Below are 24,899 nucleotides of genomic sequence, written 5' to 3' on the forward strand. Positions count from 1 at the left end.
ACAAATAATTTTATACCAATGAATTTGACAATTTGGATTAAATGAACAAATTCCATGAATGATACAAAATACCAAAGCTCATCTAAGAAAGAAAAGTGCTTAATAGCCCAATATCCATTAAATAAATTGAATTAGTATTTTAAGTGCTAAAAGGAAGTCCAGATCCAGATAGTTTCTCTAGTAAACGCTTACAAATATTTGAAAAATAAGTCAAACAAATTCCACCAAACTCTTCCATAATATTGAAAACTAGGGACTATATCTCGTTTTATTCTGTGAGTCTAGCATTACCTTGAAACACACACACAAAAAGACATATACATTACATTATACATACAAAAATTCTCTCCCAGGAAATTCCCCACATGTTAACAAGTCAAACAAACTAAAGGATAATATGATGTGGACAAAGGAGTTTATTCTAAGAATTTAAATTTGATTCAATATGGAGAATCAATTAAAATGATACACAGATACTGTATTATTTCTTCTCTCTCTCTCTCTCTCTCTCTTTTTTTTAAAGACTTTGGTGAAATTCAACATTCATTCATTCCTAGTGATAATTCTCTGGAAATAGGAATAGAAGGAAACTTCATCAAACTGACAAAGGACATCTACAAAATATGATTCACCATCATGCAATGCTGAAAGATACATGCTTTCCTTTTACCCTAAGGTAAAGCAATACACAAGTATATCTAGTCTCATCAATTCATTCAATATTTTACTGGGGGTTCTTACAGTGAAATGAAGGAAAAAGGAATAAAGGGTAAGCAAATTGGGAAGTAAAAATATAGGGTGTTTCCTCACAGATAAAGTGATCATCTATGCAGGAAGTCTAATTGAAACCATAAAAAGTTAATGTACTTAGTTTGGTAAGATTGCAAGTTATAAAATGCAAAGAAAATCAATTTGTATACTATCAACAAAGAATTAGAAAATTAAAATACATTGTCAATTATAACAAAACAAAAAATATGAAACATTTAAGGTAAATCTGACAAAATAGATGAAATGCATAACAAAAACTATAAAACAAAGATGAAGATGATTAAAGTATTAATTAAAATGAAAGGAATATTCAGTTCATTGTTCAGAAGATGAAATACTTTCAAGATATCTATTCTCTACAAATTCATCCATATAATTCCAATTGAAATGCCAATAAACTTTTTCTTTGAAACTGACAAACTCAAACTAAAATTTACATGGAAATGAAAAAACTTAGAGTAGTCAAATCATAATAAATAGGAACAAAGTAAGAAAACTAATTGCCTGATTTTAAAACTTACTATAAACCTACAGTAAGTAAGATAATGGAGTACTGGCATAAAAGGAAACAAATAGATCAATGGCCCAGCACACAAATCCTAGAAATAGATCCAATAATATATGGGCAACTGCGTTTCGATAAAGAGGCCAGGACAATTACTAGAAAGAGACTAGTCCTTAGCAAAAATAATACTAGGAAAAAAAAAAAAAAAAAAACTGAGTCTACACTTTGCACCATATACCAAATCAACTCAAAGTGAATCAGAGACATAAATAGAAAAACTGCACCAATCTTCTAGAATAAAACATAAGATAAAATGTTTGTGATCTTGGATAACACAAAGATATACAATATGTGACATCAAAAGTATATAATCTATAACTATCTTTTTCTACTTATTTTCACACTTTTCTATCTATATGAGATTTATGATAAGATAATTAAAAGGCAAGTGACAAAAAATGAATTATTTACAAATCACTTTTCTCACAAATAATTGTATTCAGAATACATATATAAATCTCAGACTCCATGATGAGGGACCAGGCTAATAAAATTTGGCAAAACATTGAAACAAACATTTCACCAAGAAGATATGTGGAAGCAAACAAGCACTTAAAAATATACTCAACAACTTTAGCAATTAGGGAAATACAAAATAAAACCGTAGGAGATATTCCTTTAACTTGTATAAAAATAGCTGAAACCAAAAAAAAAAAAAAAAAATGATCATACCAAGTGTAGACAAGGATGTAGAGGAACTGGAACTCTCATACACGGTGTATTCTCATATACTAGGAGTATAAAACCATACAAGAATATGTATGGTGTTCATGTCCACTTCATTTGCCATAGCTAAAATCTGGAGACAACCCAAATGTCTCTCAATGGATGAATGTTTAAAAAACAATAAAACAAAATAAAACACAACAAATAAAACAAATGATATATCCATCCATGGAATACTACTTGCCAATAAAAAAGATATTAATCTGTTTCAATATGGATGAATATTTCATATTTCATATTCCAGTATGGATAAATCTAAAGATAATGATGTTTAATGAAAGAAACTAGCCAAAACAGTACATATTGTCATTATTCTATTTATAAAAATTCTAGAATACACCAAGTATCTTATAATACCAGCCACCAAATAAAGAGAGGAAAAGGCAGAAATGGCTATAAAAAGGTGAAAGAGGAAACTTCCAGATTCTGTCAATGTTAAGTGCCTTTATTGGGCTAATGATGGTATGGTATGCATTTATTTCAAATAATATCAACTTTTATACTCTAAATTGTTATAGTTTTTATATGTCAATTATACCTCAATGATGTATTTAAAATTATTTGTCAATAAGGTGAAAAGATAAAAGATGTTTAAAAATCCTCAATTATATCTTCCCATCGTCCTCACTTGTGTTATCAAGACCCTCCCTAGATCAGGGTCTTAAGAAATTGATATCTGGCTACTATGTGCACATGTAATTAAATCTGTATTAAGGAAAAAAAATACAGAGAATATGGAGTTCCTGAAAGGAGAATTTATGATGTTAATTAGCAAAATAAAAGTGGCAAAATATATGTACCAGAAGAGAAAATGTCAATTGAGTGTTTTAAATATGAATTTGAACACAAAAAAGGAAAAAGACAACTGTATCATGATTTCAATTATCAAATAAAAAAACAAAATAATAGCATGTATTCAAGTGTGGATTTAATTTGTGAGCTTTTAAAGACAATGCATTACGCTTTTATTTTACCATGAAAACTAAAAGGGAAAAAAAATGAAGCAGTTAACTTAAAATGTAAAATAATTTAGTTGTCATTGAGAGAAATATTTCAACATGATTTTGGATTCAAATTATTTGTAAGAATCAATTTAGTCATTAGATATGAAAGTTCTTTGTGTACTGAAAATAATGCTTATGGATGAATTTATTTTCTTATTACATGGAAGAATCCCTCACACATAGGTGTTTAAAAATGTTTATTGACTAGATCTGATAGATTGGCAACTCTATGCATCAATCTGTAAATTGTGATAACTTTCAATAATTTTAAATTGATTGCTGGAGGATTTGCTAAGTAGGTATCAATCTTTGAATTTATTTTATAAGTTCAGATATAATTTAAAATGTGTTAAGCTTTAAAGCAACATACTAACAATAGTCTCTAATTATATGCTTTTCTACTTGGATCCATTACAACATCTGTAAAGCTACATTAAATCCATGCTGTCTTCCATTCCTAGAGGCTCTACCCAGTGAGGGCTGAGGATGCATAATCTATTAAAGCTCAGTTACCTAATGTGTTATTCCCAAAAGTTGTCTTTTATTTTGTGCTGCTGCTTATTTGCAAAAGAAAGATCTATTGCATACTACCATAACTGGAAAGTCATTCTGTAGAAATCTAATGGCATAGAAAAAACACAAAGTTGAGAGAGAGGAATTACAGAAAGATTTACATAGTTAATCAAACAGTGAGATTGGGAATAATTATGTTTTTCTTCTTTTTTTGCCTTTATGTAAATAATTTGCTATTTACATTAGAAACTTTTCTTAATATTTTATTTATAATTTTTCTGAAAATCTAAAAAAAGACTATTTCAATTGCACTCTACCTTTAGGTAATAGATGATGACAAAAAAATTAAGATTATCTTTACTGAGATATTTATATGTGTCAGGTATTGCATTATCAACTATTCAAAATGAACTTGTTTATTTAATTTGTTTTTTTATAGATGATACTATTCAGATATAATTTTCTTTCTTTCTTTCTTCTTCTTTTTTTTTTTTTGGTCTTTTTAGGGCCACACATGCAGCACATAGAAGTTCCCAGGCTAGTAGTCAACTTATTTGGATTCAAATTATTATAGGAGAGGCATGCAGCTGCCTGCCTATGCCATAGCCATATTAACACCGGATCCTTAATGTAGTATCCTCATGGATATTAGTCAGGTTTGTTACCACTGAGCCCCAATGGGAACTCCTCCAGGGTAATATTCTTAATCTTAATACCTAATAAGTGCCATGACTGCGAATTGAACCCAGGAGGCCTCGGGTCTGTCTGACCCCAGTAAGTTTGTATTATATGTACTTATCTTACTGGCAGAGAGGTTTTAGAAGCAAAGACTCACTGATGTTTTTATGGCAAAAAAAGGAGTTCTATATCCAAAAAATAATAATTTATTAACTCCCTAGAGATGTGCACATAGCTTTAAAAATCATACTGAGAGGCACTGTTTAAACTCTCAATAAATGCTTGTTATCTAAATCTGTTATCTGAAAGATTAGTCAGGCAGAAGTTGAGGAAGTGAAAGTGACAGATTCAGTCAAGGATATACATAGGACACATTTCAAACACTAGAACTTTGTCTCAATGCAATCCCTAACTGCAAAGTTACCAAATAAATGTAATTCCAGCACTGAAAATATACTAGGGAATATTGGTGGACAATCACATTCTATCCATAATCCTGTTTAAAAATCATGAACATTTTGGCATATATACTTTATCTACATATTTTAATGAACTCTTTTTATCACAAACCCCATATTTAAAAAAAAAAAACTTATAGTTAGAATGAAGCTTTAAAAAATAAAGATATTTTCTTAACATAATGACAAGTGTGATACCATTATTCTAATTAATAAAATGACCAGTCATTCTGTATTATCCAGTACACTGTCTAAACAGAAATAGGTCTGTTTCCAACTATATTTTTTACATTTTGGTTGTTCTAAACAAAATTCTGAGTCTAAAAGTTGAATGTGATTGAGATATTCTTATAATAATTTAAGAAAAAAATTAACATCAAGCAAATAACAGCATAAATCAGAACTCTTAAATAAAACAAATATATTAAAATAATAAACTCAGTTTATGTTTATCACTGTAACCTGAACTAGTGAAACTTTATATCAGAAAGGCCCCAGTTCAAGGATTTGATCTTGGAAACCACAAATCCATTTCTATTTCTGTTTATCAAATGATGATTCTAAGACCTAGAAAGGGTGCAAAAATTACTCAAGACCACACAGCTAAGAAGGGTCAAAAAGAAAGCTTCCAATAAAGCTAGACCTCAGGGTTCTCAGTTGACAACTTTTGATAATATTCAGTTGAAAATGTATGACCAGTGGTTGAAATAGTGAGCATTATACAATACTGAGGTATTTTCCTCAGAGTATAGACATTTCAAATAAAGATATTTTTAACATGTAATTGAGAAAAGCAAGTAAATAGAATTTACCATAAATTACAAACAACATGCTATCAAATAACAACCTCTGTTGAAGGGTACTAGAATTTTATTTTTGAAATTTCATTTTGTATGATCTAACCTCATGTAACAGAGAAGTTTTCATAATGAGATTGTTAATCAAATTGATGATATGTAGGCATGTGCCAAATATTTTTCTGTTCAAAAAAGTATCTCTGATGTGATTATGAGTCCTGCTAGAGGACAATCAGACTTGTCATCTTTACTGAGTATCCCTGGGCCCATATGCCCATATTGGACTAGCTTCATCATTTCAACTGTGGAAAATAACAATGAAAAAAAGGCATTCAAAGAAATTGTCTACTTCCATAATGAACAGAAAAATCTCAATTTTTGATAGGTTTAAAAGGATTCAAGAAATTGATTTATGCCTGAGGAAATTACAGAATTGCATATTTTGAACTGGGTAAAAATGAAAGTAATAAAGCTGATGTATGATAAAGAGATACAAATGTTAAAGTTTTTGACACTATGATTTTCAAAACTTGGGATTATTAAAATTCATCAGGTTTCTTTAAATTGTCAGGATTTTACATAATGTACTATGATATTAATAAATGTTGTTACTTATAAGGTCCCTTTCTTCACATCCAGATTTTAAAATCATATACCAATGGATAAATGAAGAACCTAGATAGCTCCTGAATCAACATGAAAAAAAATCAAAAAACAGTTACATCAACTTTTTTTTCCTTGAATAATTTACTCAGCCTTTAAGCAACAGAAATGCCTAACTGTATAAAGCATCAGTTTGACAAGGAGCATCAAAACTTAAAAATCTTATGCTTTGGCTTAGTATCTCAGTGGGTGATTCACTGGTGCCCAGGAGTTACATTAAATCAGAACTAAATGGCCATTTGTTAGTAGATAGGTCTTAAGCTCTGCACAATGGCTTTTCTTGTCCTTGCAGCCCAGGCTTAATAAATAAAACCTGCATTCACACTAAAATTGGTCCCAAACTTTATTTTACCTTCTTATAAAAGAGTCTGGGTACACCATTTTTTTTGCAATAATGTTGAAATAGATGTCATTATATTGTAGTATACTTTAGTTTAAAACAAATGAAATTATATCAAAAGAGGTTCTAAAGCATTTTTATATCCCCATAAATATGCCTGGATTTGAATCTCAAAACAAATATAACCAAAACCAATTTATTTCTCTGAGGGAAATTAGGAATCACAGCAATGGGAAAGTAAAAAGAATAGAAGCCAAACAGGACAGTTGTGAAAAAAGAAAATACCAAAATTATAGCCAGATGGTCATGGGCAACCAGCCTAACAATTTGCTAATGCCAATGAGTTGAATCAAGATACCCCTTCCTCATCTCTCACCAAACCTCTGTTCTCTGAAGCCATACTCTATTTCTGAAGCCATACTCTATTAAACTAGCCCTTCATCACTTTCATCACTTTCATCCCTTAGTTCAATTTAATTAATATTTACTAATCTATTTATGCCAAAAATGAGCTACAGAGGAGGGAGTTTCTTTGTGTATTTCTGAAGCCATACTCTATTAAACTAGCCCTTCATCACTTTCATCCCTTAGTTCAATTTAATTAATATTTACTAATCTATTTATGCTAAAAATGAGCTTTACCCAGAGAGGAGGGAGTTTCAAAATTATAGCCAGAAAATCTAAGAATGAATGCCCACTGGATCTAGATTGAATTAATAAGATTTATTCTGAAGAAATGGGGATATAAATAGCCAGTTTCAATCATGGATGCAGAAAGATAGAATACAAACGCAAGTAAGTTAAAGAAACTCTCCTCCACCACTATCATTTTGAAGACAGACTCTGTAAGAAGGAATTAGCAGTCTGTAAAAGGTGAGACAGAAACATCTTTTTGGGAAAAGGAGAATTCTAGTTTAAGTCTCAGCTTTTAGTCATTATGACAATAATAGGTAGAGATTGGTATAATAGCAAAAGGGAAAACTGAATTAAGAAAAGTGATAGAATATTTAGAAACAAGGAAAATGGTTGAGAATAACTGCAATTAACTCAAAGAAGACATGATATTTCAAAAGATTCATTCTTTCTTTGAAATAGATAATTCACTTTATCTTCTAAGAAAATATGATTATTTATCAACACGCAATAAACATTTTTTATTGATTTATGTAAATTAAACTTTTAAGTGTATAATCACTGAATTAAACAATGTTTCTTATGAGCTTATTTTTTTATGAAGTTGAAGATTTTGGTAAGAATTGAAATATAGAAGAGATGGATTTAATGCAGCCTTGTTGAAGGTTATTTTTTCAGTGAGACATCAAACAGATGATGCTGTTGAGTCAGTGAAAGGGATAAATGTTTGACTTTAAGCAACTTGGATGATACCGTTCATCAACAAAGCTGAAAGAAACTTGAACGTACATAATCATATTCTTCCTTAAGAACTGTCAACTTAATTCCATCCTTCAGAGGATAGAAGATGCTCATAAATCTGCCATGGCTATGTGAGAAGACAAAAACATTCAACTGAGAGTAATAAACACACAGTATCCTTGCCATGGACCCTAATATCCAAACAAGTGGCAGCAGAATCAACGAAAATTGCAAGGGCCCATTTTCTCTTAAGCAGGATAGCCCTCGATGTTCCTTTGCAGAATTATTTCTTTTTACAGAATACACATATTTAAACAATCACAACTAGAAATAAGAATTTTTATCAGCTCAAACCAAATACAGATAAGCATCAATCCCAGGTGATCTTTGGTAGGTAGAGTCTCTGTGCTGATTGTTTGGCATCATTTGTGATATGATTTACTCCCCTGTACTTAAGGATAAACCTGTGAGCAAATATTGAACTTAATATAATCATATTTTAGTCAATATTTAATAACTATCTAAAGGTCTATAAAAATATGCCATTTCTAGTATATTCACTGTTCTTCTCTAAAGTAATAATCATACATAGCTTTGAGGAGTAAATGAGTTTATAAACACCAATCACTTAGTGGGAGCTTTCATTATTAGTCGTTTGTAAATGTAGTCATATTGATGACTGTAGAACTATATAGTCTATTACTTTTTGCCATCAGAAAGTTATGCGAACTACTTGTATTTTTCTCTTCTCTTTATGGCTGTATCTTCAGCATGTGGAAGTTCCCAGACTAAGAGTTGAATCAGAGATGCAGCTGCAGGCCTATGCCTTAGCCACAGTAACATATCTGCCACCTACATACACTGCAGCTTGTGGTAAGTGGGATCCTTAACCCTGAGCAAGGCCAGGGATTGAACCTGCATCCTTATGGAGACTACATCAGGTTCTTCAATTGCTGAGCCATGATGGGAACCTGTATCTTTTTTTTTCCTACTTGTTTTATAATGAAATCATATAAGGAATATTTACTGAACTAAGAAAGGTATATGAAAACAGACAAACCAAAACAAAACCTAAAACTACTATTGGGTAAGTACAACAGATAGCTTTTATATTTTATAATATAAACAGTATGAAATAGTATGATTGGATAAATTTATAGAATAGAAATATATCAGTACTCATATTTAGAAATGAGAAAAGAGAAAGGTAAATATTAAATAAAAGTTAAGTAAACATACATTATGATATTTCCTATTAATTATAAAAAATAATAATACATTGAAAATAGTAAGAACTAAATTTTGAGTATCCATATGTATAAATTATGTACTCATGTTAATGTCATTTAAATATATAAAACTTGTATATTTGGTTGTCTGCCAAAGTTGAGATAATTTTTAAAACAATGGTACAGATATCAACTATTTTATAACTTAGAATGAAGACTTTGGTTCTGTTCCATTAAATATTCAACAGGTATTTTTATTATTTATTTATTTATTTTGTTTGTTTGTTTGTTTGTTTTAGGGCCACACCCACAGCATATGGAGGTTCCCAGGCTAGGGGTCAAATCAGAGCTACAGCTGCCGGCCTACACCACAGCCACAGCAACACCAGATCCAAGCAGCATCTGCTACCTACATCACAGCTCAGGGCAATGCCAGATCCTTAACCTATTGAGTGAGGCCAGGGATCAAACCCACAACCTTATGGTTCCTAGTCAGATTCGTTTCCGCTGTGCCATGATGGGAACTCCCAACAGGTATATTTTAAACTCTGTTGTTTTTGTATTTAATTGACTTGTCTATTAAAGATAATTTAATCATAAATTTAAAGTGGACATACTGCCTTTCTGAAAATTTTGTGTAAGAAAATTTTGATAATATGTTTCCTGTGATATTATAGAAGATAAGCAAAGAATGAACATTTTTCTGAAACATAAACCTTTTATGTAGGACATGGATGGTTGTAAACCAGAAATTAACAAAAGATATAGATTGAGAGGAAAATTATAAACTAACTAATGCAGTCGTAAAAACTACTTTTTCAAGGATCTTGATCCTAAATCTGTCCTAATTCATTAAATACTGATATTGCCTTGATATTTAAATCCTCAATTGTTATATTTATGATAACTTTAAAGAATAACTTAAAATAGTCAAAAGTTTTAGTGAAATTTAACTTTAAAATCGATATAAATATATGATTAGGTTTTAACTGACAAAGACAAGCAATTAAAATCTCCTACAAGTTTTCTTCTTCTTTTTTTTTTAGTAAGTTATATTATTTTTGAATCTGACAAAAATGCTTAAATTCACTTGGCAAACAGTATCATACTCTCCATCTTTATACCATATAGACCTCTGCCCTGAAGCCAGGAAACTTGGACTAAAATTAAAAGTCTAATTAAGCTTTACCTGACAATAAAATATGTGGTGTCCTATTTGCTCTAATAAAAACCTTTCTGAAGGCGTGCTATGAATCTTAGCTCTCACATACAGGACAAATGATTCAGTGTAAATATAATTCTGTTTACAATTACCTACAATCTTAAGAATGGCACTGTAAAATATAAACATAATAAACAATGCAATAATAAATTGTACATTAGTGTTTCAATTTTCAAAGTTATTTATGTTTAATTCACATCCTGCAGCATAAAAATGGATGTAAATTTCCTCACACACCCACACAAACCCTCTAATTTTTTTTCTGTATTGATAAAGTATCCTCATGATGATAGGTAAAGTCTTATTTTTTTAATGATTATTTATTATTAAGATAATTAAGCTATGTATGACACAAAGCCTTTCATATACAATTACTTATTCCTTTTTTTGCTCCCATGGGTTCCTAAATCCAAAAAGGCATTTTCAAATAAAATTTGTCTGTAAAACAAATGTTTTGAACCTATGTGATAAGAAAACTTAAACCCTTGCTAAGTGTTTCCAACATGGTCAAGATCAGGGGGGTGTGGAAGTGGCAAGAGGGACTTTACAATTTGAAAATTGTATTAAAAATACAATTTGAAAATTGTAATTACTTTGTATCTTTCTTTGAACACAATGGTTTAGATTTTGTTCCTTTTTATAATTAAAATACTATCACAAGGGAGATCCATATTTAGGTCTAAAATAACAGCAGGCACAATATAATATAACGCAATAGAATTTGCCTTTGAAAATATTGAATGTCTAGACATATCGATATTTTAAATCCTTTCTGTTGCTATAAATGAGCAGGATTTAATAAGATACTTGCATACTTCCCTAAAGAGTCAGGCAATTATACAGAGTATATGTGGTGAAGTGTACTTTATACAAAGTAAATTAAAATAGTACTTTTGATCTCATTGCTTGTATCCTTCAATTTTTTCATAAAAGATTCAAGTATTCAAAAAGTTTCTTCAAAAAGACAATTTTGCATCAGGTCTCATTAGTCACTCACCAAAATGGTAGACAGTGTATTATTATTCTCTACTATCTATTCAATTTTTCAATATCTATACCTATTATACTTATTATTCAAATATAAATGCCGTTGTTTTAATATACCCTATATATAAAACAGATTTATACAGATAAATGATTATTAATATCTAGAAACAGTTGTATCTCTAGTCTCTGATGTTTAGATATATAAAACATAAATTCAGTGTTCATCAGGAAAGATATTTATATCTAGCAACAAGTCCAAATGATTAACAAAATATATATAATCATTTCTCTGTATTCTAAGCACACACATATACAAAATTACATTTTAGAATAGTTTTTAAATGTTTGAAATATCGTAATATAACATTCATTGAGGATAATCTATTTTACCTACTAGTTTCTTTCTTTAGCTTTCATTTAAAAAAAATTAGAAACATAAAAGTCAGCCTAATGTCAATAGACATTTAATGGTTCTATGGCATTTGAAAAGTTACCCATGAAAAAGAGTACCAAAATTTATTAGAGAAAATAGTGGATAATATATTATCCACTAATAATATAATATAATAATAATAATATATTATTTTTAAAGAGTGATTTTAAAACACAAAAGAAAATTGCTCTACCTTAACCTCTAAATATTTCAGAATAGCTATAAAGATCTTTAAGAGAAACTATATGACAACAGTTTCTTACATTTCTATAACATTTTTAGTAGATGTTACATATAAAATTTTACCTTGAAATTCAATTTAGGAATGTTTGATGATATATTTTCTTAAATATTGCTGTGATTGTGTCCTAAAGAGGAAGAAAAAGAAAAAAAATGTATGAAAAACTTTTCAACCCTGATATAAATCTATGCATAGTTATATATGATAATAGTTTATTACAAATTTTTCCATAACATTCAAGAATCCAACTCATTAAAAACAAAACAGGGGATGAATAACAAATACTGTTTTTCTTTTAAATTCATGGGAGTATAAAGTTGACTTAGAATGTTGTGTTACTTTCAGGTGTATAGCAAAGTGAATCAGTTATACATATACATATATCCATTTCTTTTCAGATTCTTTTCCCGTACAGTTTATTACACAATATTGAGTAGTGTTCCCTGTGCTATTCAGTAGGTCCTTGTTACACACATATTTTATATATAGTAGTGTGTATATGTTAATCCCAACCTCCTAATTTATCCCTGACCCCCCAGCATTTCTCTTTGGTAATATTAAGTTGGGTTTCTGAAGAGGTAAAAATTGAGGGACTTGAACTACCAGATTTTTGTTATCTAGAGCATCTCTTTGGAGATATTAACTATGTTACTGGGACATTTTAGTTATATTCTGTGAACTACTGTTATCTCAGTTGCTAAAGATAGATGTAATATTTCCTTTGTAGAGGCAATACATTAACTTAAATGTTATAAGCCAGTTGAAACACTTATTGTGCCTAATGCATAATCAATAGTAAAATATAAAGTATTAATAGATATTGTAAATAATAAAATAATATTTATGATAATAGTAATTAGTAATTTGCATTACAAATGCAATAATTAATATACTTTGAAATCAACAGAAAATGAAAAATATATCAGAAAAATGTATCAGAAGTACACAAAATCTAGTAGAATTTAACTAAAATATAATATATAAAACAAGGGAATTTTATAAGAAGTCAATGACAGCCATACTGTTTTAGAACTGTGACTAATAGCTATTTGAGTAAATTAATAACAGTTTTTCATAGTTTATAATATGCACAGCATAATTTCTATTGTATTGAAGTGTTAACATTGAAAAGATAATATTAAAAGAAGAAAAATTAAAGGTAAGTGTGTGATCTCAGAGAGTAATAAAGATCTTTCAGAACCTAAAAGTAAAAGGCATGAGAATTATTCCTATTTTTAGTTAAAATCATCTTAATAAGTCTTAAATGATTTAATTTGATATATTTTTTAAAAAATTCATATAAATGACATCTATAAAGATTAAATACATGGCTCAAATACTTTAGGAATAAGTTAACAGGGATATATTATTCATTCAACAATTATTTACTGTGCACATATTATCTACCAGACACTATTGTTCATACTGGGGATATAAGGCAGTGAACAAAAGAGACAATACACCCACCCTCCTGGTGCTTACATTTTGGGGAGTGAGAGGGTGGAGAGATAAAAATATATACTGAAATAAGTAAATATATATTGTATGTCAGATAATTGTAAGTGCTATAAAAATTAGGCAGAAAGGGGTTAAGAATTATTGACATGGATCCAAGGAGAAAACATCAAGATAGATGACAATGACATCCAGGAGAAATACTGGAACCAAATGAAAATATTTGAATAAGGATGGAGTATAAATTCCATGAGATGAAAGTTAAGACTAATACCTTTAAGGTCAGAAGAATGAAAAGGAGCCATCATTAAGATAGGAACACCAGAAGATATCTTGGAAGCAATGTGAAGAGAAAGAGATTTGAAATAGATTTGGAGATCTTGATTATCTATTATCTGTCTATCTATGGAAAGCAGGAAGTCTGGGATTCCTTTAGAACACACACTACTCAGAAGCTTTGAGAATGGGTTTAGGAACTAGCGATGAAACAGTGTTCAGATGCCCTGTTGTTAGGAATTAGAATAACTCACTAATAATGTATAATGCATGGAACCTTGTGTACATGATTTAAGGAGCCACAAAAGGTTTGCAAGGGATAATTCTGAAGTACTGGGTTATTTGAAAGTTCTACCAGATGGAGATTCATATGTAAGTACATAGGTACTTATGTGTAGCTTACATTGTCTGCAAAGTTAACCAGGCCTGTTGGAGATAAGAACAATAGTGTATGGATGATCCCCTCATCTCTGCTTCATGGCACTGTCTTCTAATGCATGGCACTAACCTTAACTGTGACCCAGTCCTCTGATTTAACTGTTTAAAATCTGGCAAAATAAAATTAGGTTATAGTTATTCTTAGCTTAGTGAAAACTGCTCCAGCAGCCAGTAATTGTCACCAGTGAATAACTCCATATTCTGTGTTGCAAACAAGTATCCAAATTTAAGGGAACAATTTAGTCAAATACTTTCTGAAAAGGATATATAAAATTGTTTCCTTATTAGGAAACATATATTTCACTTTCCTATTAAATCACACTCTCTTGCCTTTGCTTCAGCTACTTACCTAATATTTAAAAATGCAACAATTATTTTAGAGACAATTTCAACAAGTACTAATTTGCACTTCTGAGTTCTTATAAGAATAAAAAAAAAACACATTTCTAACTAGAGAAGAATTATGATAGAAAATATATGTAGTCACGTTAAAATGTATTCTTACTATATAGGTCACTGTTTCAAAGCAATTCATATTGCACTGTATTCCACTTGACTTCAAATCTCTTTCCAAATTACAGGCTATTATATATTCACAGAAACTAAAGTCTTTCCAGATTATCCAAAAATAACCAAAAAGAAACATGAGAGCATAATACAATAATACTATAATCCTTGATTTAATTGTATTTTTTAAGACATTACTGTTTAAGAGAAGTATAAAATTCACAGCAAAATTGAAGGGAAGGTACAGAGATTTTCAGTATACCTTCTGTGCCCACTTATGCATAGCCTCCCTCATAATCACCACCCCCAAACAGAGCAACATATTTATTACAGTTTATAAACTGACATTGACACATTGTAATCACCCAAAGTCCATAGTTTGCATATGGTTCACTCTTGGTATTGGACAGTCTATGGATTTGGAGCAATGTATGACATCTATTCATCATTATATATCATGCAGGGTGTTTTTATTTCCCTTAAAATCCTCTGTTCTCTAATCATTCATTCCCCATTCTCAATTCCTGGCAAACATTGAACTTTTTATAGTTTTCATAGTTTTGCCTTCTTCAGAATGTCATTAATTCAAATCATATAGTGTAGCCTTTCTGTGTTGGCTTCTATCACTTGGTAATACATATTTAAGTTTTCTTCATGTCTTTTCATGACAATAGTTCATTTCTTTTAGTGCTGAATAATATTTCATTGTCTGGATGTACACAGTTTAATTATCCACTCATCAACTGAATGACGTCTGATTCAAAGTTTTGTCAATTAGAAAAAAAAAGATGTTGTAAATATCAATGTGTAAGTTGTGTGTGTGTGTGTGTGTGTGTGTGTGTGTTTGCCTTTTATATAGGGCCACACCCATGGCATATGGAGGTTCCCAGGCCAGGCTAGGGGTCTAATCGGAGCTGTAGCTGCTGGCCTACGCCACAGCCACAGCAGCGCAGGATCCGTGCTGCATCTGCAACCTACACCACAGCTCACAGCAATGCCGGATCCTTAACCCACTGAGCAAGGCCAGGGATCGAACCCTCAACTTCATGGTTCCTAGTCAGATTCATTAACCACTGAGCCACGACGGGAATTCCTCAATGTGTAAGTTTTTGTGTGGATATAAGTTTTCGTGTGGATATAAATTTTCCACTCTCTGGGGTGAATACCCAAGACTGTAATTTTGGATTATATACTAAAAGTATACATAGTTTTGTAAGAAATCACCAAATTGTCTTCCAAAGTGACTATGCCATTTTGCATTCCCACCAGCAATAAATGAGAATTCTTATTGTTCTATATCCTCATTATCATTTGCTGTTGTCTATTGTCTAGAGTTTGGCAGTTCTAATAGGTATGTAGTGATAGCTCATTTTTTTAAAATTTGCATTTCCCTGCTCACGTATGCTGTGGAACACCTTTCCGTATATTTATTTGCTATCTGTATCTCTTCTTTGGTGATATATTTATTAAGGTCTTTGGCCCATTTTTTAAAACAGATTGTCGTCTTATTATTGAGTTTTAAGGGTTGTTTGTATATTTAGGACAAGGATTTTTTATCAGATGAGTCTTTTAGGAATATTTCCTTTTGGTCCATGGTTTGTCTTCCCATTCTATTGACATTGTCTTTTGTAGAGCAGCAGTTTTTAATTTTAATAAAGTCCAGTGCAAATCAATTATTTTTTCCACCATGTGTGCCTTTGAAGTTGTATGTAAGAAATAATCACCACACCCAAAATAATTTTAGTGTCTCCTATATTATCTTCTAAGACTTGCATAACTTTGCATTTTACATGTACTTTTGTGATTCATTTTTTGTTAATTTTTGTGAAAGGTGTAAGGTCTGTGTCTAGGTTCATTTTTTTTTTTTTTCCTACATGGTGGCTGTTCAGTTTTTCCAGCACTATTTGTTGTAGAAACTGTGCTAACTCCTTGATCCTTTGTTAAAGATTAATTGACTATATACATAGGGGAAGATGTATATCCTGTCTGTATTCTTTTCTATTGATTTATACATATCTACTCTTTTATTAATACTGCACTATCTTGATTATTGACTATGTATAGCAAATCTTGAAGTCAGTAAGTATCAGTACTCCAACATTATTCTTCTCCTTGAATTATGTGTTGGCTGTTCTGGGTACTTTGCCTCTCCACATAAACATTAGAATCACTTCAGTGATACCCACAGAAATAAGTTTCTAGGCTTTTGATGACAATGCTTTGAATCTATAGAACTATTTGGGAAGAACTAAAATCTTGACAGTATTGTCTTCCTAACCATGAGAATGGAATCTCTCCATTTACTTCAGTTATTTTTTGATTTTGATCATCAGGCTTCTGTAGTTTTCTTCATTTAGATCTTGTACGTATTTGGTTGTATTTGTCATGAAGTATTTCATTTTTTTAATGCAAATGTAAATGTTATTGCATATTTAATTTCAAATTCCACTCAGTCATTGCTGGTATATAAAAGCAATTGACTTTTATGTATTAAATATGTATAACGCAACCTTGCTATAATAACTTATTAGTTCTAGAAGTTTTTTGGGAGATGGGATTAAGATGGAGGAATGGAAGGACTACAGCTCAACTTCTCTCCTAAAAACAACAAAATTTTACAACCAAAGGCTGAGCAATCTTCAACCAAATGGAGCAGAAACTTTCTAAAAGATAACCAACTCAAGAAGACAAAGAGGAGGCTACATCAAGAGGTAGGAGGGGCAATTATGTGATATAAGCAACCCCATACCTCCCGGGTGAGAAGCCCCATAGACTGGAAAGTAACTGTATCACAGAGACTCACCTACAGGAGTGAGAGTTCTGAGCCCCACATCAAACTCCCACATGTGGGGATCTGGCACTGGAAGAAAGAGTCCCCAGAGCATCTGACATTGAAGGCCAGTGGGGTTTGTGCACAGGAGCTCCACGGGACTGGGGGAAATGGAGACCTCATTCTTAAAAGGTGCACAGATTTTTGCATGCACTGGGTCCCAGGGCAAAGCAAAGTCTCCATAGGGATCTGTGGGGAGCTGAGAAAATGCAGGGACTCGAAAAAGGACTTTGCCTGATGGCAGAAAAACCTGAAGGCAGATTCCTAACCAAGGAAGGGAGCTCACCTGAATGGTGCAAGCTGAAGGTGGGCTTCTGGTCAGGATAAAAGCCTGCCTGTGTGGTACAAGCCGAGGGCAGGCCTCAGGTTACACAGCTCTCATTTTGATATTGATGGGGAAGAACTGGGGCTTTCCTGGGAAAACAATTCCCATGTTTGCACTAGAGACCATGAATTGTTTCTAGGGTGACCTAGTCTTTCCTGCTGTTTTATTTATTATTCAGTTTTCTCAGTATTTCCTGATTATCTACTTATTATTCTTATTTCCCATTCTTATTTACCTGTGGTGATTTGTGATTTAACAAAGTTACAACAATAATATAATAAGAATTTCATCCTGAAGGACTTTCCCCTATTTAATCCAACTTAGTTAAAACATAGTGTTTATCTATTAACTAGTTATACAGTAAACTTTAGAGTTAGGATTTTAATGAGGTTCATAAAAGTTAGACATGTATTATCCAAAAAACCTAGCTGTGAGTTTTGTCCTCGATTTTAAAAGCTTTTAAGTGATAGCTAGTTTAGTTAAGTTGGTTTATATTTACTTACACTATCTCCCTGCCATAACGCTTTGAAGATAAGCACCAGTCTACAAACAAGGTTTGTGAATGCCAAATTCTTGTGTTTGTGAACTCTTCAAATTGTAAAGACTGGCTGGCCATGGGATGATTTGTACTGTCTCCTCCTTTCTACACGATGTGTTGTACCTAATTGCCCTTAAATTGTACTCACTAAATCTACTTAAGATAGAGATCTTAAAACATGATGTATTGTACCTAATTGCCCTTAAATTGTACCCACTAAGTTTAGTTAAAACAAAGATCTTAAAACATGATGTATGGCTGCTATACCAAGTAAGAGTTAACCAGTGTACCTTTAACACTGTAATGTAATCTATAGTAAAAAACTGTCTATATAATCAACCATTGTTGCCAATAAAGTTTGAGCCATACAGTGCCCTGAAAAAAGGGACAAAGAGGCTGTCTCCGTATTTGTACATTCGCCAATGCCGTCCATCTTCTTCGGGAAAGTGTACACTCCCTGGCCACCAGAGCAGGCCTCTGACAACAGGAATCTGGATCAAACCTAACTGTGGTTCTTGGAGGATCTCCTGGGAAAACAGGGGGTGACTGTGGCTTGTTGTGGGGGAAGGGCATTGGAATCAAAGCCCTTGGGAATATTCATCAGCGTGCCTTTCTCCAGAAGTGGCCATTTTGGGGAAATCTGGCCCACCCACCAGTCAGCGCTGAGAAGCCCCAGGCCAAACAACAATCCCAGTGGGATCCCAGCCCTGCCCATTAGTAAACAGGCCACCTAAATAAGCACCCCCCCCCCAGGGCACTGCACACAGCCACCTCTAATCTCACCCAGACACAAAGCCCCACCCACCAGAGGGATTAGAATCAGCTCCACCCACCAGGGGGCAGGCAGCAGCCCTGCTCATCAGGAAGCCTACACCAAGCCCCTGTACTGACTTCAGCCACAGGGGGGCAGACACCAGGAGTAAGAGAGACTACAACTCAATTATCTGTAAAAAGGTCACCAGCAAAAACCTATCAAAATGAAAAGACAGAGAACTATAACTCAGATGAGGGAGAAAGGAAAAACCCCAGAAAATCAGCTAAGTGATGAGGAGATTCTCAGCCTCCAGGAAAAAGATTTTAGACTGTTGATGCTGAAGATGATGCAAGACACTGGAAATAAACTGGAGGCAAAGATGGATAACTTACAGGAAACACTGAGCAAAGAGATACAAGATATAAAACTTAAACAAGAAGAAATGCAAAATACAATAACTGAAATAAAAAATTCATTAGAAGCAGCTAACAGCAGAATACAGGAGGCAGAAGAATGAATAAGGGAGGTGGAGGACAGATTAGTAGAAATTAGGAATGCAGAACAGAAAAGAGAAAAATGATTGAAAACAAATGGAGAGAGTCTCAGAGAACTCTGGGACAACGTGAAATGCACCAACATCCAAATTATAGGGGTGCCAGAAAGAGGAGAGAGAAAGGGACAGAAAAAATATTCCAAGAGATAATAGCCAAAAACTTCCCTAACATGGGAAAGGAACCACTCACTCAAATCTAGGAAGTGCAATGTGTACCATATAAAACAAACCCAAGGAGGAATACACCAAGACACATATTAATCAAACTGACCAAAATTAAAGGCAAGGAGAAAATATTGAAAGCATCTAGGGAAAAGAAACAAACAACATACAAGGGAATCCCGATAAGGTTCTCTGCAGATTTTTCAGCAGAAACTCTGCAGGCCAGAAGGGAGTGGCATGATATACTTAACGTGATGAAAGGAAAAATCCTCCAACCAAGACTACTTTATCCAGCAAGGCTCTCATTCAGATTTTAAGGAGAAATCAAAAGCTTCACAGATAAGCAAAAGCTAAGAGAGTTCAGCAACACTAAACCAGTTTTACAACAAATACTAAAGCAACTTCTCTAGGCAGAAAAGAAAAGACAGCAACAGGAAACCAAAATACCACAAATGACAAGGCTCACCAGTAAAAGTATATATACAGTAAAGATACAAAATCATCCATGCAAAATTATGCCACCAAAATCAGAAATAGTGAGAAGAGATGGGTACAAATGCAGGACACCGGAGTTGCACTTGCAATTAAGACACCAACAACTTAAAATAACCTCATACATATATAGATTCTTATATCAAAACTTCAGAGTAACTGCAAACCAAAAATCTATAATTGGTACACAAATAAGAAAAATCAACTCAAATACAGCACTAAAGATTGTCTTCAAACCATAAGAGGAAAGAACAAGAGAAGGGAAGAAAAAAGAGTAACAAAAACACATCCAAAGCAATTAATAGAAGTTTTTTGGTCAGTTCTTTGAGATTTTCTGTACAATCATGTCAACTGCAAACAAAGACAGTTTTCGTCTCCCTTCCCAATATATATACCTCTTTATTTCCTTTTCTTTATTTATTGCATTACCTAAAATTTTCAGTGGATTCAAACGAGGAGTGGTGAGAGCTGACATCCTTGACTTATCCATGATCTTAGTAGGAAAGCTTCAAATTTCTCATGATTAAGTTGATGATATAATTATTTGATTATGCTTTTTAAGAACCATGCCAAGCCAAAAACAAATTCCAGCATTACATTGATTTTTTTTTTTTAAAGAATCAGACTTAATAAGAATCACAGTGAGAAAATAGCATATTTAAAGGTCTTTGGTGAAGTAATCTTCTTTTCCAAGTTCATATCCTCCTTCCAGAAAAGGTTGTATTTAATAAAGGCATGTCCTTGTGAAATAAAGACTTGTTCTCCTCATCCCAAGTGAAGAAAGTACTAAAGCATCATCCTATCATCAAAATTCCTCATATAGTCTGTTAAGACCTATTTTGCCACTACCTTAGAAGTTAACTTCGTCTGCTCAATCCCATTTTTTTCCTTCTCTTTACACATGATTTTATGCAAATATTACTGGACAATTGATCTCCTATACAATAATCTCCATCTCCTAGACTTCCTCACAGGTAAGTCAACTTGTAATATAGCCAGTACACTCTGCAACTCACTGCACATATGGTGGGAAGGCAATAGGTTCTGAGGTTGATCATTTACTTAAGAGCTCAAGTTATGCACATACTAGTTGGATGACTGTCAGCAAGTTACTTACCTTTTCTGTTTTGGTAAACTTTAGTAAACTTTAACTTAGAAGCTACTTCAAATGGACATGAAACAATATACATCATGAGACTAGGGAGTCAGGTAGATGCACAGAATTGTGTAACACCAGGTTATGTTTTGATGTCAGTTAACTGGGGGATTTCACAAGGAAGATTTTAAATTAAGGCAGATATTTACCAATGGAAAGATTCTTTAGAGAATCTTTTTTGGTAAAGAGAACATTTAAACCAATATAAAATATTCAAAATTAAAGTATAATAGTTTGTAGCCAATAAAATTATATCCGAAGATTTTAAGGACATGAGATAATATTTACGACATAATAGTAAGGAGGTACATATGAAAATTACATAGTTATTGTTTGCAAATATCTAATATTTATAGAAAGAGGAAAAATTTCCCAAAATGTCAGAGGAAAATGGTTGAAGGATCACAAAAAAAAAAGCAGTGAAAGATAATGTTAGATTGGCAAAGTGACTCTTGAACACCTGACAAAGTAATTTGTTTTTATTCTAACGCTAGGCTACTAATCAAAAAGTTTCCTTTCAAAATATTTTCATCACATATTTTCTAGATTAAAATATGCTTATAGATTCTTAATGCCTAACTATATATGAGAACAATCTATAGCAATTTTATAAATTTCATTTCTGACTCTGCCAATAGGTTTTACTTCAGGATTAAAAGTTTTTGATCTATTGACTGATTAGAGATTTGTAATAGCAGTGGAAGAGAAGCATGTGGTATGTATATGAAGAAAGAGGGAGCAGAGAGGGGTATGCAGACCCATTGTTTTATGCACCACAATCACTGTAGATTTAAGAATAAACAATTATGTTAATTGGGGTGATAGAAATGGAAATGATGAAGAAAAGATGAATAAGAACACTTTGTTAACAAAGAATCTCTACAATTTGGTACTATATTAAACAAGGGAGCCTTAAAATTGAAAAGCTGTGATAATTCCATGAAATAAAAAAGGTGGTTAGAGAAGAGAACTGGAAAGGCAAAGTAAGTGAGTGTGTGTGTGTGTGTATGTGTGTGTAGTGTGGAGAGAGAGAGGGATTTCAAGATAAAAGTATCTTCATGTAGACATATAAAAAGGACTAAAACATTGATAGATGTAGATATGGGTGTAAATATAAAAATAAATCAAAATCAAAATAATAATATAGCCATGGAAATGGATGAAAATCTGGGAGAGAAGAGAGGTTAACAATGTTTTCTTTAGTGAAATTCCATTTTAAAACGAGCCAAAAAAGATAATCAGAGAATAAAATAAGGCACATCTATATCCAGGAAAAACAAAAGAAAACAAACCTGAGGGTAAATTAAAAGTCCTTTGTTGACCTCAAGCAGGTCAGTTGTACCATAGATTTTGGCTTATAAGACTCCATTCTTTATCAAAATGTTACAATTCTAACCATTAAAAACAACCAAATTCTATACATATATAGTTCATTCCTGTATCTATTCATATTTATGGCTAATTTAAGTAAGCAAGTTAGTTGTAAATTAAGCAGGAAGTCAAGTAAGCTGGTATGACCTGAATATACAAGGGAGAGACTAGAGTATGTGTCTTCAAGGAGGTCATGGTGTAATAGGGACAAAGTAGCAAAGCAAAGTTAAATGTATGAAATGTTAAGGAAGGCTTCATGGAGTTTGTTCCACTAGAATGGCAACTTGTTAGATGGGCCACTAGGCGAGATGTTTTCAAAATAAGAAAACACATAACACAAAAGAAATAATTTTCAACCAGATTTTTTTTTAATGAAGCATAAAGAGAGAGAGATGAAACTCCTTCCTCATCAATTATTCACTCATTTCATTTGCTAACTGTTGTCTTTTATACCATATTGGTTTCTGCAACACTCTAATGACTGAATTTAAACATAAAATGGGCAAGTCTACCATGTGAAAAGTTGTAAAAATTTGTAATGTTAAAATCCCACATAAGCATGGATACATTCATGCTCTGTTTGACTGCCAAAAAATAATTCAGATAGTATATTGAATTTGCAATAATGCAAATAATAATTTGCAAGTAATTGATGAACAAGTTCACCATGGCATTTATTATCATAGTAACTTTTAATTATTTTTCAATACAATGTTCAGTACCTATGATGTAAGTGGTTGTGATTACAATTGTTATCATACTAATGCTTGAGATCATAACTGTTAGACCAGAAATCATGTCCTCAGATACTTGAATAGTCAAAAATGACTTTTGGCTAGTCTAGGCAACAAAAAACAACAAAAATACAAAAAAATGTATGAGTGGTTTTGAAACCAAGAAGTTGATGGAGACCAGAAAGAAATGTAAGGAGCACGAAAGTGTTCCTGCAGAAAAGTATTCATCTCACTGCAGAAGAAATTCAGAAATAAGACAGAAATTGAGAAAGTAGACAGGTGATCGACTGCCCTAGGTTTCTTTGACAAGCCAGTTATGAGGGGCATACAAATGAGTAGGAAGAATATTCATTGGAAATGAGGGGTTTAGGGGTCAAATACCCTGATTTTCACTCCAGCTCCAGCTTCACAAAGGGAGGAAGGATTTTTGTCCTCATTTAGCCTGATCACAGAAGTGTCAAGGCATCAGTGCATGATGGGTACTTCTTATCTACAAGGCAAATTTTATTGTAAAGGGCATAATGAGGAACAGGTTACCTTTTAGAGTGTTAATTTCCTGTCACTTGGCCTGTGGTCCCCTTTGTCTACTCATACCTAGCTATCTGCCTGCTATAACAAGCCTAAATTCTCTTGAACAGACTGTTAGTTTGAAATCTGGATTGGAAGCTAGGGAGGCTTCAGAAAGGAGGAACATGTTACTAAAAACTAGACAAGGGAAAACCTCTGTTATACTCTGACAGAAGATCTATAAAACTGTGTCTTGCAGTTATGCAGGAATCAGAACTTATGCATGGTGGACTTGGACTTTTACCTAAATGCCAAAAGTGCTGTGTAGTTTTGTTAGGGGACCATTGACTAAAACTGCTCGCCTTGGCCAGACAGGATAATAGCTGCTTGCATGAATTGTCTCACAACAGGGGGCCCTGATAAGGAACATGGTTCTGCCCTGAAGACTAACCAGGAGGATTTGGGAAGGGCCAATAGGGGGGAAGGAATAACTGAACTCCCAGAATCCTTGACACTGGAACCCATCCTGATGAGAAGTGCACACACCACCAAGAAGGACCTTGAGCCAGACCAAGTATGGACTGAGCAAGACAATTAGCCAGAGACAACTCAGAAACTAACTCTATTCCTATAAAATCTGAGACTGTGAATCACATAGCGGAGCAGTTTGGGGTTCCCTTACCCTGCTGCTCTCTGCCTAGGTGCCCCTTCCCAGTAAAGTCTTTTGCATTGTAAGCACGTATATCTTCTCAGTTAATTCATTTCCCAGGGTTATATAATATCCAACCCTTGGGTCCTGG

At 32.7% G+C, this 24,899-nt stretch overlaps 1 protein-coding gene across 14 annotated transcripts in view; it reads right to left on the reverse strand.

The window, feature by feature from the left end:
- Window positions 1–24,899, reverse strand: part of CDH18 (cadherin 18) — a 1,020,178-nt gene that overhangs the window by 707,601 nt on the left and 287,678 nt on the right. For all 14 annotated transcript variants that reach the window (XM_021076971.2, XM_021076969.2, XM_021076964.2 and 11 more), the window contains one exon: window positions 12,067–12,128. The gene's annotated coding sequence lies outside the window, so the exon portion shown is untranslated. The remainder of the gene's footprint in view (window positions 1–12,066; window positions 12,129–24,899) is intronic.

The sequence above is a fragment of the Sus scrofa genome, chromosome 16, assembly GCF_054392235.1.
Source record: "Sus scrofa isolate SSC_HxYL_T2T_F1_AM1 chromosome 16, Sscrofa_HxYL_maternal_Yorkshire_Landrace_v2.0, whole genome shotgun sequence".
Lineage (NCBI taxonomy): Eukaryota > Metazoa > Chordata > Mammalia > Artiodactyla > Suidae > Sus > Sus scrofa.